The sequence below is a fragment of the Bufo bufo genome, chromosome 2 (genome assembly GCF_905171765.1).
Source record: "Bufo bufo chromosome 2, aBufBuf1.1, whole genome shotgun sequence".
NCBI classification, from domain to species: Eukaryota; Metazoa; Chordata; class Amphibia; order Anura; family Bufonidae; genus Bufo; species Bufo bufo.
In genome coordinates, this window is record NC_053390.1 from 72371569 (window position 1) to 72389861 (window position 18293).

General features: G+C 45.9%; 1 protein-coding gene across 1 annotated transcript in view; it reads left to right on the plus strand.

The window, feature by feature from the left end:
• FANCG (FA complementation group G) overlaps positions 1 to 18293 on the plus strand; it is a 69164-nt gene that overhangs the window by 20591 nt on the left and 30280 nt on the right. The window lies entirely within an intron of this gene.

Here is an 18293-nt window from a genome sequence, read left to right on the forward strand (position 1 = left end):
CCATTGACTTTCAATGGAGTTCATGAAGGATCCGTCTTGGGTATGTTAAAGATAATACAAACTGATCCGTTCATAACGGATGCAGACGGTTGTATTATCAGTAACGGAAGCGTTTTTGCTGAACCCTGCCAGATCCAGTAACAACGCTAGTGTGAAAGTAGCCTTAACTGTTAATCATCTTTTCATCACATCGTCCTGCTCTGGTTGTAAATGGAGAGCCTGAGCATATACACCAGAGCCAGTCTGAACCAGCAGAGCCGCAGTGTAAAATATGGGGGGAGGAATCTACCGCCAGAGTCACTACTGACATGAGATTAGAAGTCATTTTAACGGTAGCGTTCACCGTCAGATATCACCTCTGAGGGCCACATGGCCATAAGCTACCATTCAGCTCTAATTGCTCAACTTGCGTGTAAGATGATAAAACATCATAAAAACGCAGCAGACCTGTCGTCACATTGGTATGTGGTTGGACCCCCGCGCCTTTCATAATCCGGTAACTGCATGTGAACTGTAAAACTAAACCAGAAGAGAGGGGACAGCTGCGGTAATGGTTTTTAGGAACCTGGTTCCTGTACATGGCTGCTGTAACGGAGCTGCTCTCTGAATCTATCTTCAGGACAAAGAAGAGGTTAAAGAAAACCCCTCTCAGCATGCTGCGGGAGAGATACTGCAGCTGCATCCCCCCTTCTTCCCTCCAATTAGTTACTGAATAATTACCAAGAGCCTGCGGACAGGGGAACTACAGGCTGCTGGAGGGCACGAAAGATGCCGCTTTTCCTTAGCCTCCTAACCGTCCCGTTAAAATTGGAAAAATCCTCCCAAAAATTGCACTTTTTTTTTATTGTGTGTCTGCAGTAAATCTTGCTTGCACTCAACTCAGGGGACACTATTGCATTTTTAACCCTTTAGTGACATAATTATTTATCTCCTGATTATATACCTTTTTTAGCAGTCATAACTTTTTAATTTTTTCTTCTATATATTTTTATTTTGCAGGATTAGTTGTAGGTTTTTTAGGAACTATTTTGGAGTGTATATATAGAGTATTAATTTACTTTCTCGTGCATGGCATTGGGGGACACAGCACCATGGGTATATGTCCAACTACCACAAGGAGGCGACACTAGACATAAAAAAGTGTTGGCTCCTCCCCGTTGGGCTATACCCTCTCCACAGACACTAGGCAGATCAGTCTTGTTCTAGTGTCCATAAGAGGCAGACCTGACCTGCTTTTTGTGTGCAGGTCATCCTGCTACTTTTTTATTTTATTTATTCTTTCTTTCTCTTCACTGCAGGTTCCGGCCTGCGGCAGGGGTGGCTCCATTGTGTTCCACTTTAGTTGTCCCCCTGCGGGCACGTACTCAGGTACCTGGCAGCCACCCAGTCCCCAAACCTGCTTCCGCAGTGGAATTCTGGCAGTCCCACGGTTCCCGTGTTGAGTCCGCCGAGGGGGTGGTTACTGCTGCGCCTGAAGACGTCTGAGGGTGAGTATGTTAGATTAGGGTCTCCCACCCTCCTTCCCGGTCCTTGGCGCGTTCCCCCCTCTCCTCCCTTCCCGGATACCTTATACAGCTCTCATTGCTGTGTGGGTAAATGCCTTGCCTCTGATACAGTAGATTGTGGATTCAGGCCCCAGCAGAATCTGTTATCTCTCTGCTGTATCCTGGCCCCAGAAGCCCCTGGCCTTCCGTTTTTTCACTCTCTGGGGGTCGCTTCTTAAGTTCTCTCCCCCACCTGGCCCCCATTCGTCGCAGCAGCTCTGGGGCACTTCCGCAGCCGTTCGTCCTCGGCCGTGCTCCACTAATTTAGGCCCTGGCTTTTCGGGCCTACTAGGCCGCAACTCCCCGCCCACTTTCTGTCCTTCCCGGGCTTACTCTGTCTCCTCCCCTCCGTGGGGGGAGCCTGGGAGGGGCCTCTCCTGCCTGCCAATCCAGCCCCGGGTTCCCTGCTCTCTCAGAGGGGCGGTTCTTCCTCCGACTGTCGGCTCCTGCTCTCTCCGGTCGCCATCTTCTGCTCTCCTGCTTGGGGTGCGCTGCACAGCTCCTGGGGTCTGGTAGGCAGCCTCTGGCTGAATTACTCCGCAGGTTCTTTTCCCTCCCTCCCCTCTCGATTGCTGCATTCTCCTGCAGCCCTGCCACCTGCTCTATAGCTGCTGCAGCACCTCTTGGGGAACGTGAGATCCGGGGACAGATAGGACAGCCCTGCTGCTCTATGAGGGCCTCCTCTCCCAGCCTCCCTATCGGATCACCACGTACTCGTGCGTCCGTTGTCTACGGAGGTTTCCATGTGGTCGCCTTGTCCCCCTCCCACCCTTTTGTGTGTAGGTCCCCCCTGAATGGGCTCCCTTCATGTCAAGCCATGGGATCCTTGCCTGACTCGCCCAATCCCTGGCGGAGTCGCTGGAGCGCTGCCTACAAATTGCGGTCTCCTCTCCCCCCCCCAGGGTCCTCCCTACAGATGGGTCACGCTCAGGTACAGGGTCACGCAAGGAGTAGCCCACGGACCCTCCTCGGGTGGTCTCAACTAGCTTCCATCCCTCCTCGGCATCCTCGGGTCGTCCCAGAACAGGCCTGGGGCTGGTGACGAAGCCTTCTCTGTCAGTTGCCTCTGGGGACACCTCTGCACCGATTCCCTCGGAACAGAGCATCAGGCGGTCTTCCACCATGCAGAATCCCTCTGTGAGGTCAAGACAAACGTGCACGGTGGAACCTACCCTACCCAGGTTTGGTACCCCTCTGGTGGGCTTTCGGATGGCGCTCTCCTGCCTGCACAGGTAATTATCGCACAGGTAAGGCAGCCGTTTCCGTGCTTAACTGGCACACCTACGCGGTGTCTCTGGTACGTACGCCCTCGTAGGCTGTACACGACAGACCTTCCTGGCTCCCCTATCCAGGGGCTATGTTCTGGGCAAGCTGATGATTCAGGCAGACGCCACTTGTAGGGTTGGCAACCCTTCTCGGCCTCTAAAGGTTCTTTTGTAATGCCTGTACCAGAGAATACAGGCCGGCTTCTATACCGTGGCGATTACATCTGTCTGTTTCCAGCCGCCTTGTTACTTTCATAGGTAGAGTACCTACACCTACTCCAGATGCTGTAGCCATTACTCCTGACTGGCTCTATGGTGTTCCATGCGGCACTATTTCTCCCTACCGGGCGAGATATACAGGCCGCCCTCAATTGCCATAGCAATTGCACCTGTCTGTTTCGAGCCACCTTGCTCCCTTCCCGGGTAGAGTACCTACACCATCTCCTGATGCTGTATCCAGTATCCCTGGCGGGCTCTATTGTGTTCCGTGCGGCACTATTTCTCCCTTTCTGGCGAGATATAGAGGCCACTCTCAATTGCTGTGCAATTGCCTCTGTTTGGTTCTAGTGGGCACCAGGCTACCACCTTGTGCCCTTCATGGTGGAGTACCTTCACTATCTCCAGAGGCTGTTGCTGTTGTTCCTGTCTGGCCTTATGGTGTACCTTGCGGCACTGTTTCTCCCTTACCGGACGAGATATTGAGGCCACCTTTTATTGCCGTGGCCACTGCACCTACCTCATCATAGTGTGCACCAAACAGCCATCTTACTCCCTTCTTAGGTAGAGTTCCTGCACCGTCTCTGATGCTGCAGCAGTTACACCTGTCTGGCTCTATGGTGTACTATGCGGCCCTGTTTCCCTCTTTTCTGGTGGAATAGAGGGCCTCCTTCAGTTGCCATTGCACTTACTTAATTGTGGTGTGCACCTGTCGTTCTTTGTGGTACCGTGCGGCCCTATTTTCCCCTTCCCGAGGTACCATTGCTACGGGGCAGGAATATAGGTACCATTGCTACGGGGCAGGAATATAGGTACCATTGCTACGGGGCAGCCGTTGCACTTCTCTGGTCCTAGGGTGCACACTGCGGCCACATCGCTCTAATCCTAAATCTAGTACCTCTACCATCTCCAGATGCTGTACCATTGCACCTCTCTGGTCGTGTCTCTACACTACACAGCCGTATTTCTACCTTACAGGTTGAGGACCTGCTCTCTCCAAATGCGGTCGCATTCCCAGATGCTGTGGCTTTGTTTCCACCCTCCTTAGAGTGCAATATGCAGCCACTTTACCTCGGTTTTAGGTGTGTATTTTTAGTACCCACGTGCTGGGCCCTATGGTGCAATCTGTGGCCTATACAGTTGCTGTATTACTGGGTGCTTCCTTCCCCGGGCTCTAATCTGTGCTGCGGATGTTGGTTACTTCCCTTTTTGGTTCTTCCATACATCTGCCACTCCGTTACTGTCGTGCTCCTTGTACTTCTCAAGGCACTGTCCACAACGGCCATCCTGGTTCAGCATGTACATGGTATCCATATCTGGCAGGGGTGGGCCATCCCAACCCCCACCTCCACCCTGTCGGTCTATTGCCCAGTATAGGGCTGATCTGTTCTGATCTGATGGGTGGTCCACTTACAACCACGCTCCCTACACCATTGCCAGGTGGTTGTTGGTTTTTGTGCTACGGTTGCTCTTGCCATCCCTATCAAATACTACTGTCTGCTGCACTCCGCGTTCCCCATGTTATAGAGGAGTACCCGCATTGTTTTCTTTACAGGGCGGACCATTCCTGGTGGAGTACAGTGATCTCCACTGGATCTTCTCCGTGTTGGGGTACGTAGCTTGGTGTGCACCGGCCGCTGCAGCAGTTTTTTGGCCATCACTGATGTCCTCCGCCACACGGAATCCTTCTGGGGTCAGCGACATTATCCTCGCTGGACGTCCTCCCTAATGAGTCAGGGACAGAACCACTGAGCGCCACACACCTGCCTGGTAGGTGTATTTTCTGCTGATTGCTCTGGCATCAGACAGGGTTCCGTAGTTCCTTCTGGGTCCGGGTGTTCCCTTATATTCTCTGCTCAGTTGTGCTATATGACAGAGGGGCAGTCCCCTGGGACCTTGGTATTGTCTGCGCCTGTCTTGTACTCTCTCCCCCTGGGAGTCTTCTGTATGTCGGTCACAGCTGGTTTCTACATTTCGTGTAGTCACTCCCGGTTCTTTTATGGCGACTTCGCCATTCCTTATGCATATGGGTGTCTGTTGTTTTAGTGGTACAACCCAAGCCGCTGTACTTGCCCTCCCCGGGACAATGTATGCAGATAGCTAGCCACTATTCTTGGATGGCTAATTGTCCATGGCCAATTCCTCCCCATATGATGTTTTTTTTTTAATTTGTTCTTAGGCGGGTACTCCTTTTTGGATTCCTTGTCCCCGTTCATTTGACCACACGGATTCTGTATGATAATCATTGTTTGGGAGAGGCCTGGGTTGATTGTTCCCCTTGCAGGTTCCAATAGCCTCTTGGACCTTTTGGGATTCGTGTCTATCTTCCCATCCTCCCACTTCAAGTACCTGGTGTTGAGTGGTTTAGGGCTACGGTCTGCATTTCCACCTTATGGTCTCCTTCGGGAGGGTCTTTCTCCTGTTTGTAGAACCTTCCTCCTTAGTCTGTTGGGAGTGCTCGCCATCTCCTCCCATGTCTCTCAGTTCAGTGTGTCCCTGCTGAGTTTTCCTGGGCCTGCATCTCCCTGATACTTCATTTGGCCGGAGTTTCTCCAGCCTTGCGCTTCTCAGCGATATTTTTTTTTCAGAGGCTCGTTCCTCGTCTCCTGTTTTGGAGATGCAGGGCTTATCTTATCCTTTCTTCTTTTTTTTTTTCTGGCCTTTACTTACAACCCCCTCCCTTCCCAAGGGTTGGCGGATTCCCTTAGTGCCTTTGGGGTTTTCACCTTTCAATAGGACGCTTCACTTCATCACCTGCTTCGCGGTGGGGGGAGTCCTGCTCCCTTCTTATGTGAGCCTTGCTATGGCTTCCCTCACTCCAGTGTGCCCCTGCTGAGTTTTCCTGGGCCTGCATCTGGTCCCCTTTTTTCCCTGATACTTCATTTGGCCGGAGTTTCTCCGGTCTTGCGCTTCTCAGCGGTATTTTGTTTTCAGAGGCTCGTTCCTCGTCCCCTAGTTTGGGGATGCAGGTCTTATCTTTTGCTTTTTTCTGGTTTTTACTTACAACCCCCTCCCCTTCCAAGGGTTGGCGGTTTCCCTTAGCGCCTTTGGGATTTTTTCCTTTCAATAGGACGCTTCACTTCATCACCTGCTTTGCGGTGAGGGGAGACCTGCTCCCTTCACATGTGAGCCTTGCTATGGCTTCCCTCACTCGTTTGGCCTTCAGTGATTCCATGTTTCCTTGCTCCCCTGGCCCGTCAGGGGTTGGCCTCAGGGTGTTTGTGCTTTCACCTGAGACTATTAGAATGTTAGGTAGCTCCGATCCGCGGTGCTGTCTTACTTTCTCCCCATCCTTCGGCTGAGCTCGGTGTTCCCCTTTGCCTTCTTCTTGCATTTGGGTCGTTCTCCCAGGCATTTGTCCTGGGGTGCTGGCAGTCGTCACTGTGGCTTCCTGCCATTTCCATGCTTTTCTCCTGTTGGGTCACATGGTTCTTTCGCACCTGTATGCCCAACAGGTGGCATGGCTGTTCTTTTCCCACCCTCGGGGACTGCTTTGGGACGTCCCATGGTGCTGTGTCCCCCAATGCCATGCACGAGAAAATTAGATTTTTTGTACTCACCGTAAAATCCTTTTCTCGTAGTAGGCATTGGGGGACACAGATCCCTCCCTAAGTTTTTTACTTCCGCTTCTTCGGGCTGGTCTCTTGATCTTTCCCGGTACGGGAGTTGTTGGTTCCTTGCCTTTCTTCTCTCTCTACTGCTTTTGGTACAAACTGAGCTGCCTAGTGGCTGTAGAGAGGGTATAGCCCAACGGGGAGGAGCCAACACTTTTTTTTATGTCTAGTGTCGCCTCCTAGTGGTAGTTGGACATATACCCATGGTGCTGTGTCCCCTAATGCCTACTACGAGAAAAGGATTTTACGGTGAGTACAAAAAAATCAAATTTTTATTTTATTTTAAGGGGGAAAGAAAAAAACCTGAAATTTTTAACATTATTTTGTGGAATTTCTTTTCTGGGTGGTAAAACTAATATAACTTTATTATGTGGGTCCATACAATGTGATATATATATATATATATATATAAGTTCTCCAAAAAAGAGGCAGCACTCCAATGTAAAAAGTGAAACGACCCGCTTTATTCCCCTCTGCAACGTTTCAACTGCTCATTGCAGTCTTTATCAAGCTTGATAAAGACTGCAATGAGCAGTTGAAACGTTGCAGAGGGGAATAAAGCGGGTAGTTTCACTTTTTACATTGGAGTGCTGCCTTTTTTTTGGAGAACTACTACCATTGTCGACTACCTTGCCCGTAGCCTGAGGAACTTGCACCAGGATTTACCATATAGTGCTGCTGTTTTTTCTTTGTTGGAATATATATATATATATGTCACAACCAGACGGCTGAGAAGCTCTGACAGAAGCCTTTCAGAACCTCCTCCTTGAGTTTTCTTTGTTTTGGTTTTCAGTTCCTCATCTCGTTAGTCTCTCTCAGCTGTCATCTAGTTGGACTGATTGCATCCCTTTAAATTCCTCCCCATAATGCAGTAGTGTGCGGCTTATACAACTTCCTGGAGTGTGTGTGCATGCTGTTCCTATTCCCCAGTCTTCTACAAGATAAGTGCTGTACAGTTATTTGTGATTTTCTGTTTGCTGGATCTCAGATGACCCTGACTCCCTCCGTGTCTAGTGTAGGGAGCCGGTGGTCGTGTCCCCTCACTATTGTAGGGTCTTCAGGTGTTAGATAGTCGAGGTACGTGGATATGCGACCATTCACCTTTGGGGTGTTCGCATAGGCTGGATCTTACCCACTTGAACATAATGGGGAAAATTGGACTGCACTCCAGACGGTTTCTTTAGTAAAACAGGTAGTGTTTATTCACTCATGTGGTAGCAGCAAAGAAGCGACGTTTCGGCTCAACATGAGCCTTTCTCAAGCATTGATACAAGTGCAAAAACAAGCATATATAAGTGAACCAATCAAATCATTGGAAACATCAACATAATTGATACTTAATAAAAACAGTGTAAAATTTACATATATTTATAAGGGAATCATCCCAGTGATCATAAGTAAAGTGACTAGTGCTATCAGAGAAACAAGTACATAATGAAGCTGACTATCATATGATAATACATAAAATCCATAAATCCTGTCAGCTGTTCCTTAGGCTGGGTTCACACGAGTGGATGCCGTGCGTGACATCCGCTCCGTGAATGACAGCCAAGACCCGATGCAGACTGCAGAGGCACGGAGCATTAACATGACTGATAATGCTCCGTGCCTCTCTGTGACCTCTTTACTACGAAATCACAGCCTCATCATTGAGGCTCGGAATCACCATTTTTCTAAAGGGAGTTTGGCCAGTATATATATTATCTGCTGAATTAGATACTATAGAATTGCTGGATTCAATATCGGATCACAGTGGATAATTTCCACTAGTTGCAACCTAGAGGAGCGTCCCCACTTTTCCAAGATAGGAAACTATCCCCTAACAGCGGCCCCAATGCTGTATGCACGCCAGTACCAACAGCATCGCGGGCCGCATACAAGTTGCGGCTCGTGACCCAGAGGGTTCTCCTCATCAATATATGCCAGAACCATAGACTACAAGCAGTCAGGATAGCCAATCTACATATTGCCCTACCTTATATGTGATCGAGACAAGAGCACTACCCCCCAGAGAAAAAAAAAAGAACGCAGCAATTTACATAAAGTCAAAGCGAATATTTTGTGGGCTCCTCATCCACCGTCCAGGCTCATCATTGTTCGTTCATTTCTTTCCCCGAAATTCCAGTGAATCTGTAATGATACACAAAATTAGTGGTACAAGTGACACTCAAAAGAACCCATTAACCTTTTTTTCCTGATTTCTATTATTTTTTGTTGCTTTTTTTTATAATATTATTTTTTCACAATTTGCATTTTTTATAAAACATTTTTATCAATGAACATATCCCCCACAGGAGAAATACTCAACACAAAATCAACAACAGCATATCCCTAGGGCAAACTTTTCTCCTCACAGTCCGCCTCCATATCTGTAATCAATGTTCAAACCATTAGGCTGTAAAGTATTAAGAGTTTGAATCCAATATGATTCTCTCTTTTTGAGTAATGATACACGATCACCTCCCCTACGGGGCATTTGTATCTGGTCAATAATCCAGCATCTCAAGTCTTTTTCACTATGTTGTTTAAGTGAAAAATGCCTTGGTACTGAAAGATCTGTCCGGCCCTTTCTAATAGTGAACCTATGATTGTTGAGCCTAGTTTTCAGGTCGGTCGAAGTTTCCCCTACATACAAGAGATGACAGGGACAGGAAAGAACATACACTACGAAAGTGGAATCACAAGATAAATGGTATTTGATGGGGTATGATATACCAGTATTGGGGTGTGTAAAAGACCTAGATCTGCTAATAAGACGGCAATTGACACAATGCAGGCACGGGAAACATCCAGTGCCTGATGGTGCCAGTGTGATCTGTCTGGTAACACTTTTAGGTCCCACGTCTGCTCTGACTAGTTGGTCTCTGATATTTTTGCACCTTCTATATGCACAAAGGGGAGGTGTCTTAAACTCTGGCACAACTTTTTTGCAACCTCTTAACACGGGCCAATGTCGTTTCAAGATCTTATCTATATCATTACTGTACTCGAGTAGGTGGACACAAATGTAACTCTCCTATCCATCTTCTTGTTTTTGTTGCTAACCTGTAACAGAGAATCGCTATCAATAGCTAATGCTTTATCTTTCTGTACTTCCAGTAATCTACTGGGGTACCCCCGTGCCTTGAATTTGGAGATCATTTCCTCAACAGTTTTATCAAGAATGTCCCTATCAGTGACTATCCTCCTTGCCCTCAAAAACTGAGAGTATGGTAAATGTTTTACCATGCTGCGAGGGTGACAACTCTCATATCTCAGTGTTGTGTTCCTGTCCGTGGGTTTTATAAATAATTGCGTACTCAAAGATCCATTGGACCAAATGACATTAGTGTCCAAAAATTGGACAGAGACATCCGAGTGAGTAATAGTAAATTGTAGTTCCTCGTCTACACTGTTTAAGTGACGGTGAAAGTCTTCTAGTTGTTGCCTTGTTCCAGTCCAAATGAGGAAGACGTCGTCTATGTATCTCCACCACCCCTTGATGTATTGGGCATGGTGGGAGCCATAGACAACGTCTTCCTCAAATCGGCGCATATAGATATTGGCGTACGTGGGGGCCACATTGGACCCCATCGCCACGCCTCGTTTTTGGACATAATAGGTGTCTTGAAAAAGAAAATAATTAAATTAACCGTTTTGTCCAAAGGTCTATCCTTCTGTCCCAACTCACAGGTAAATTGGCTAGATCTGGGGTCTGACTTGAATAATTTTTTCCGCTCTTTGAAACTCAAGGTATGGTTCCATGGAACCAGTGGGGAGCAGATGAGAAGACAGAGTGAGTTTTCATGCCATATGTTTAACCTATTTAACCAGAGTTCGTTTACTCCAATATTGAATGAACCTGCCATTGATGCGTATGCCTCGGCCGTTAAATCTGAGATTGGGACGCTGAGGTCACTCCCGCGTTCTGAGGGCTTCAGATTCCCGAATCTCACTGCGGCGGAGGCTTACGCGTTAACTGAATTGAAAAGTGATAAGGAGTTAACCATAAAACCTGCCGATAAAGGCAGTTCGGTCGTGGTAATGGATACTGCCAAATATATCCAGGAGATTTTAAGGCAGTTAGGTGATATAAAGGTGTACAACATGGTATCACATGATCCCAAATTTCAAATTGCACGGGTGATTGAACAATGTGTCTCTGATGCTTTGACTGCAGGTGTCATAGATCAAAAACTCTCTGAATATTTGATTGTCCCTCACCCTATCACCCCGGTGATTTATATACTACCCAAGGTCCACAAAACCTTGGTGGACCCACCGGAGCGCCCCATTGTCTCGGGGACTGATTCAGTATTTGGGCACGTTGCAATCTTCTTAGACAAGGTGCTGCGTGATTTCTCTACCGGTGGGCAATCTTATATTAGGGACACATCTGACTTTTTTTTTTTTCAATCAAATCGTTTTTTATTATTCAAATAAAGTTGGTATATCACAATACAATTTGCATCACAAATTTCTTAGTGTTTTCTCCCCTCCACATCTCAAATACACACAATTATAAAAACATTATCATATGTCCATATATTTGTTACATCTTCTACAGTCATTGTACATAATGAATATACCAAGATAAAGAAAAATCATTTACAGAGTCATTTGACTGTTATAACCCCAACTGCCACCCCCCCCCCCCCAGATCAGAGCATGAATTTCCAAGACCTTTTATATTACAACATGAGTGTGAGACAGCCATTCATTCCACAACTTTTCAAACTTCAAAGGACATCCCCTCCTAACAAACACTCCCCTCTCTAATGTTAACATATCATGCACCTTTCTCACAAATTCATCCACAGTTGGCGGACTCCCCTGGATCCACCTAAAGGCAATCAATTTCCTGGCTACATACAGTAGTCTCCCAACTGCCACCTTGACCGCCTCTCCCCCACCAATCTCCTTCACATATCCCAGCAGACATATCTTGGGGTCCTTCTGCACCCTCAACTCCAGGTTACGATTAATCAAAGTCAACACCTCGTCCCAATATCTACTTAGCACTGGACAAGACCAAAGCATATGAAATAGATCTGCACCTTCCGCCATACATTTTGGACAATTGTCATCAGTTCTAATCCCAATTTTCCGTAAAAACACTGGAGTTTTGTAAACTCTGTGGATGATAAACAGTTGTGACAACTTGCCCTGTTCACTTACAGACACTCTCGGAATTGCCTCCAATATATCTTCCCACTGTTCCTTAGGGATGTCCCCCAGATCCTTTTCCCATTTTCTCATCCTAGTAAGGGGGAATTCTATCAGAAATTTGTCTAAAAGCAGAGTATACACCTGTGAAATCAGACCTCTCTTTCCTCCAGCTGGGAGAACCAGTTTATGGACCACATCCATTTTTGCAATAATGCATCCCTTCCTTATCGTGACCTCATAGGCGTGTCTCAGTTGCAGATATTGATAGAACCACACTTTGGGAATGTTGAATTCCTGCTGTAGACCTTGAAATGATTTAAATACACTAGTCTCAATCAATTGACCTATCCTCATTACTCCATGGGATTCCCAATTTCGAACTCCTGATAGAGAAATGAATTCTGGCATCAAGTTATTGTTCCATATTGGGGAAAGCTCTCCTACCCCACCAACTCCCCTAATCAGTTTCACCTTTGCCCACACTTTTTTCATAAGCTCTATAAGCGTCACTTTCTCTCTCCCCCCATGCATCCCTGCACCTTCCAGAATACCCATAAGATCCCTACTACCCAACCAGTGTTGCAGTATCTTCCCCGTCACATCTGGTAGCTGAAATTCCATCCAACCCTTGAAATGTTGACACTGAGAGGCTAAGAAATAAATCCAGGCGTTAGGGACAGCTAAGCCACCTTCAGCCTTGGGATATTGCAGCGTCTCCAGCTTAATCCTAGCTTGACCATATTTCCAGATAAGATCTCTAAATATCGAATGTATTTTCCTAAATCTCTCCACTGGGATCCATACAGGTGCATTATTCAATATGTATAGTAACTGAGGCATCATTACCATTTTTAGGAGATTCACTCTGCCCACTACTGACAAAAAGAGTCTACCCCATGTCCTTGCCTTAAGCCTGAAGGTATTTAGCAAAGGAGTTAAATTAAGCTCTTCAAAATCTAGCAGTCTAGGTGTTATATATAGCCCCAAATATTTAAACTTGCCCACCCAGGGTATCAAACTATCTGCCTGCACACCAGAGAGTGCCTGTCCATCTACCGGCATCAAGGCAGACTTCTGACAATTTATCCGAAGCCCAGAGAAGCCACCAAATTTATCTATCAAAGCCATGGCCGCATCCAAAGAGCCCCCAGTGTCACCCAGAAATAACATAGTGTCATAAGCATACATTGCCACTTTATTTTGCGTCTCACCATATCTAACACATCTGACTTTTTAATCAAGTTGAGGGAGACCAACTTGGTGGAAACGGACTCCATCACTTTGGTCTCTTTTGACGTTGTATCTCTATACACTTCAATCGAACATCACAAAGGGATTTCTGCAGTACAGAGCATGTTAGATATGTCCTCATTGACGCCTGAATTTTGCCTTTTCATCATTAGACTCCTCACTATTGTTCTTGAGTTTAATTATTTTCTTTTTCAAGACACCTATTATGTCCAAAAACGAGGCGTGGCGATGGGGTCCAATGTGGCCCCCACGTACGCCAATATCTATATGCGCCGATTTGAGGAAGACGTTGTCTATGGCTCCCACCATGCCCAATACATCAAGGGGTGGTGGAGATACATAGACGACGTCTTCCTCATTTGGACTGGAACAAGGCAACAACTAGAAGACTTTCACCGTCACTTAAACAGTGTAGACGAGGAACTACAATTTACTATTACTCACTCGGATGTCTCTGTCCAATTTTTGGACACTAATGTCATTTGGTCCAATGGATCTTTGAGTACGCAATTATTTATAAAACCCACGGACAGGAACACAACACTGAGATATGAGAGTTGTCACCCTCGCAGCATGGTAAAACATTTACCATACTCTCAGTTTTTGAGGGCAAGGAGGATAGTCACTGATAGGGACATTCTTGATAAAACTGTTGAGGAAATGATCTCCAAATTCAAGGCACGGGGGTACCCCAGTAGATTACTGGAAGTACAGAAAGATAAAGCATTAGCTATTGATAGCGATTCTCTGTTACAGGTTAGCAACAAAAACAAGAAGATGGATAGGAGAGTTACATTTGTGTCCACCTACTCGAGTACAGTAATGATATAGATAAGATCTTGAAACGACATTGGCCCGTGTTAAGAGGTTGCAAAAAAGTTGTGCCAGAGTTTAAGACACCTCCCCTTTGTGCATATAGAAGGTGCAAAAATATCAGAGACCAACTAGTCAGAGCAGACGTGGGACCTAAAAGTGTTACCAGACAGATCACACTGGCACCATCAGGCACTGGATGTTTCCCGTGCCTGCATTGTGTCAATTGCCGTCTTATTAGCAGATCTAGGTCTTTTACACACCCCAATACTGGTATATCATACCCCATCAAATACCATTTATCTTGTGATTCCACTTTCGTAGTGTATGTTCTTTCCTGTCCCTGTCATCTCTTGTATGTAGGGGAAACTTCGACCGACCTGAAAACTAGGCTCAACAATCATAGGTTCACTATTAGAAAGGGCCGGACAGATCTTCCAGTACCAAGGCATTTTTCACTTAAACAACATAGTGAAAAAGACTTGAGATGCTGGATTATTGACCAGATACAAATGCCCCGTAGGGGAGGTGATCGTGTATCATTACTCAAAAAGAGAGAATCATATTGGATTCAAACTCTTAATACTTTACAGCCTAATGGTTTGAACATTGATTACAGATATGGAGGCGGACTGTGAGGAGAAAAGTTTGCCCTAGGGATATGCTGTTGTTGATTTTGTGTTGAGTATTTCTCCTGTGGGGGATATGTTCATTGATAAAAATGTTTTATAAAAAATGCAAATTGTGAAAAAATAATATTATAAAAAAAAGCAACAAAAAATAATAGAAATCAGTAAAACAAGGTTAATGGGTTCTTTTGAGTGTCACTTGTACCACTAATTTTGTGTATCATTACAGATTCACTGGAATTTCGGGGAAAGAAATGAAAGAACAATGATGAGCCTGGACGGTGGATGAGGAGCCCACAAAATATTCGCTTTTACTTTATGTAAATTGCTGCGTTCTTTTTTTTTCTCTGGGGGGTAGTGCTCTTGTCTCGATCACATATAAGGTAGGGCAATATGTAGATTGGCTATCCTGACTGCTTGTAGTCTACGGTTCTGGCATATATTGATGAGGAGAACCCTCTGGGTCACGAGCCGCAACTTGTATGCGGCCCGCGATGCTGTTGGTACTGGCGTGCATACAGCATTGGGGCCGCTGTTAGGGGATAGTTTCCTATCTTGGAAAAGTGGGGACGCTCCTCTAGGTTGCAACTAGTGGAAATTATCCACTGTGATCCGATATTGAATCCAGCAATTCTATAGTATCTAATTCAGCAGATAATATATATACTGGCCAAACTCCCTTTAGAAAAATGGTGATTCCGAGCCTCAATGATGAGGCTGTGATTTCGTAGTAAAGAGGTCACAGAGAGGCACGGAGCATTATCAGTCATGTTAATGCTCCGTGCCTCTGCAGTCTGCATCGGGTCTTGGCTGTCATTCACGGAGCGGATGTCACGCACGGCATCCGCTTGTGTGAACCCAGCCTAAGGAACAGCTGACAGGATTTATGGATTTTATGTATTATCATATGATAGTCAGCTTCATTATGTACTTGTTTCTCTGATAGCACTAGTCACTTTACTTATGATCACTGGGATGATTCCCTTATAAATATATGTAAATTTTACACTGTTTTTATTAAGTATCAATTATGTTGATGTTTCCAATGATTTGATTGGTTCACTTATATATGCTTGTTTTTGCACTTGTATCAATGCTTGAGAAAGGCTCATGTTGAGCCGAAACGTCGCTTCTTTGCTGCTACCACATGAGTGAATAAACACTACCTGTTTTACTAAAGAAACCGTCTGGAGTGCAGTCCAATTTTCTCCATTATATATAGATATATATATAGATATATAATTTTTTTTTTACTATTTTTCATTTCCTCCTGCAGCTTGTCAGCTCTGCAAATGCTCCCTCTCCTCCTCCAGACTGGCGGGGGGCTGCCTTAGCTGCTCATAGCTATAGATATGAGCTTTGTACTGTTTGAATGTCGACATTCCAAGCTTTCAAACAATTCTAGAATTACATCAATATCTTAAGTACATGGGAAGATGTTACTGTTAGAAATCGGGATGCAGTGAATGTAGCTTAATGTGAAAGTAAAAGCAGGTTTTACCAGCGACTCGATTCCCGACTCGATTTCTAACAGTGATATCTTCTGCTTATCTTGGGCTAATGCTGTCATTTTGGCCTTGTATGAAAGCCTGCTTTCAAACAAGACCAGTAGCTTCTAGCTGCTACCGTTGAGGAGATAGCAGCAGCTAAAGCAGCCCCTCCCCCCCCCCCCCCTTCCACTTCTGCCTGAGCTCAGCTCGGGCAGAACAGTTAGGTGGTTAAAAGGATTTTCTGAGATTTAAAAGGGTTGTCTCACTTCAGCAAACAGCATTTATTATGTAGAGAAAGTTAATACAAGGCACTTACTAATGTATTGTGATTGTCCATATTGCCTCCTTTGCTGGCTGGATTCATTTTTCCATCACATTATACACAGCTCGTTTCCATGGTTACGACCACCCCGCAATCCATCAGTGGTGGCCGTGCTTACACACTATAGGAAAAAGCACCAGCCTATGTGCGCTCCCATGGTCCCGGCCACCAGAGAGGCCGATGCTTTTTGCTATAGTGTGCACGCACGACCACCACTCAGTGCTCCAGACAAAAAAAAAAATCAAGAAGCCATTGGCTCCTAACCTGAAAAATTTAGGAGCCAAATAAAATTTTTAGTCGCCAAATTTAAAATGCATATATTTATGGTATGATAAAAAAAAAAAGACGTGTCTTACCTTGTGTAGTTGCCCATTTGTCTCTCCTTTTAATTCGTTCTTCTAACCATATCAATCTTGAGGGGTTGTGCACTCATTTCCATGACCTCTCAGACTAGCCAGATTCACGTTGCAGATCCTGCTTCCCTGATCCCTAAGTGCTGGGCCTTGGCTTATTCGCTTCCAGGCCTCCGCTGCTTGTCTTGGGTTTCTCCATGAAAACTTTTATCTTGATGCTGCTGCAGCCAATCACTGGTCACAGTGGAGATCTGCTCCCCTTGCATCACATGACCATTTAACATAATGCAAGGGAAGCAAGGTCAGTTATTGGCTGTAACGGCGTCAAACAGGACGTTTTCATGAAGGGACTTAAGACGAGCAACGGAGGCTGGAGAGCAAACGAGCCGGGACCCAGCACTGGGGATCAGGTAAGTATGAGTGTATACAAACCCTTTAAAGGGATTCTGTCACCAGGATTTCACTTACTGAGCTGTTAACATGGCCACATCAGTCTCCACGATTTATATTACAATATACTAGTATTACTGCGCTGTGTCTTATTTGTCTATAAAATTGCTTTTATTAATATGCAAATTACCTAAATAAAGCATCCAAGGGGCTGTCCCTCTGTCCGTTGGAGCCCAGCCGCACCCCTTCTCCTTGAGCCCAGCACCGCCCCACTGCTAATTTATTCACTCCTCATCGTCGACCTCGTATGCCTGGTGCGCCGTAATCTCGCGCATGCGCCGTGGAAAGACCAGTCAGCGCATGCGCAATGTGTTCTGCCAGGACACCACGCGGGCGCTGACTGGTCTTTCCACGGCGCGAGATTACGGCGCACCAGGCATACGAGGTCGGTGATAAGGAGTGAATAAATTAGCAGTTGGGCGGTGCTGGGCTCAAGGAGAAGGGGTGCGGCTGGACTCCAACGGACAGAGGGACAGCCCCTTGGATGCTTTATTTAGGTAATTAGCATATTAATAAAATCAATTTTATAGACAAATTCCAATGCACAGGACAGTAATACTAGTATATTGTAATATAAGTCATAGAGACTGATGTGGTCATGTTAACAGATCACTAAGTGAAATCCTGGTGACAGAAACCCTTTAAGGAGTTAATATTTTTTTATGGGGTTTTTAAACCAATTTTCTTCTATATGTGACACAGAATGGGTTAAAATAAACTATCCCCACTGCACTCCTTAAAAGGCCAATCACTTAAGAGAGGCGCCACTGCAACCAGTGCCCACATCAGCGGGCGCTGGGGTACAACCCCTCTTACCCTCACCAGGAGTACAGCACCAAGCTACACTGACATATTGTAACAAACCCACAGCTTTGTCACCAGGATGGGTTTTCAGCCTCTGTACATACGCGTTTATTCACTGTATGTTACTACCTCACTATTTTCAAACTCTCTGCTTGCAGTCAGCCAAGGGGACACTGAAAACTATCTGAACCTTCTACTTATTACTGCTGAGGTTCCGTTACAATGCATCAGTGTAGATAAAGCATGGCGTTTACAACTGGATTGCAGGCTTTGGATGTAAGCATGAGCGTCTGTATTCATTGACAGCAAGCGGATATCTTCAATTTGATGCAGAGAGGCAAGAGGACAGGGAGGGAGTTCCATTTTGAAGATAAAGGTTTGTCTGGGCTGTTCA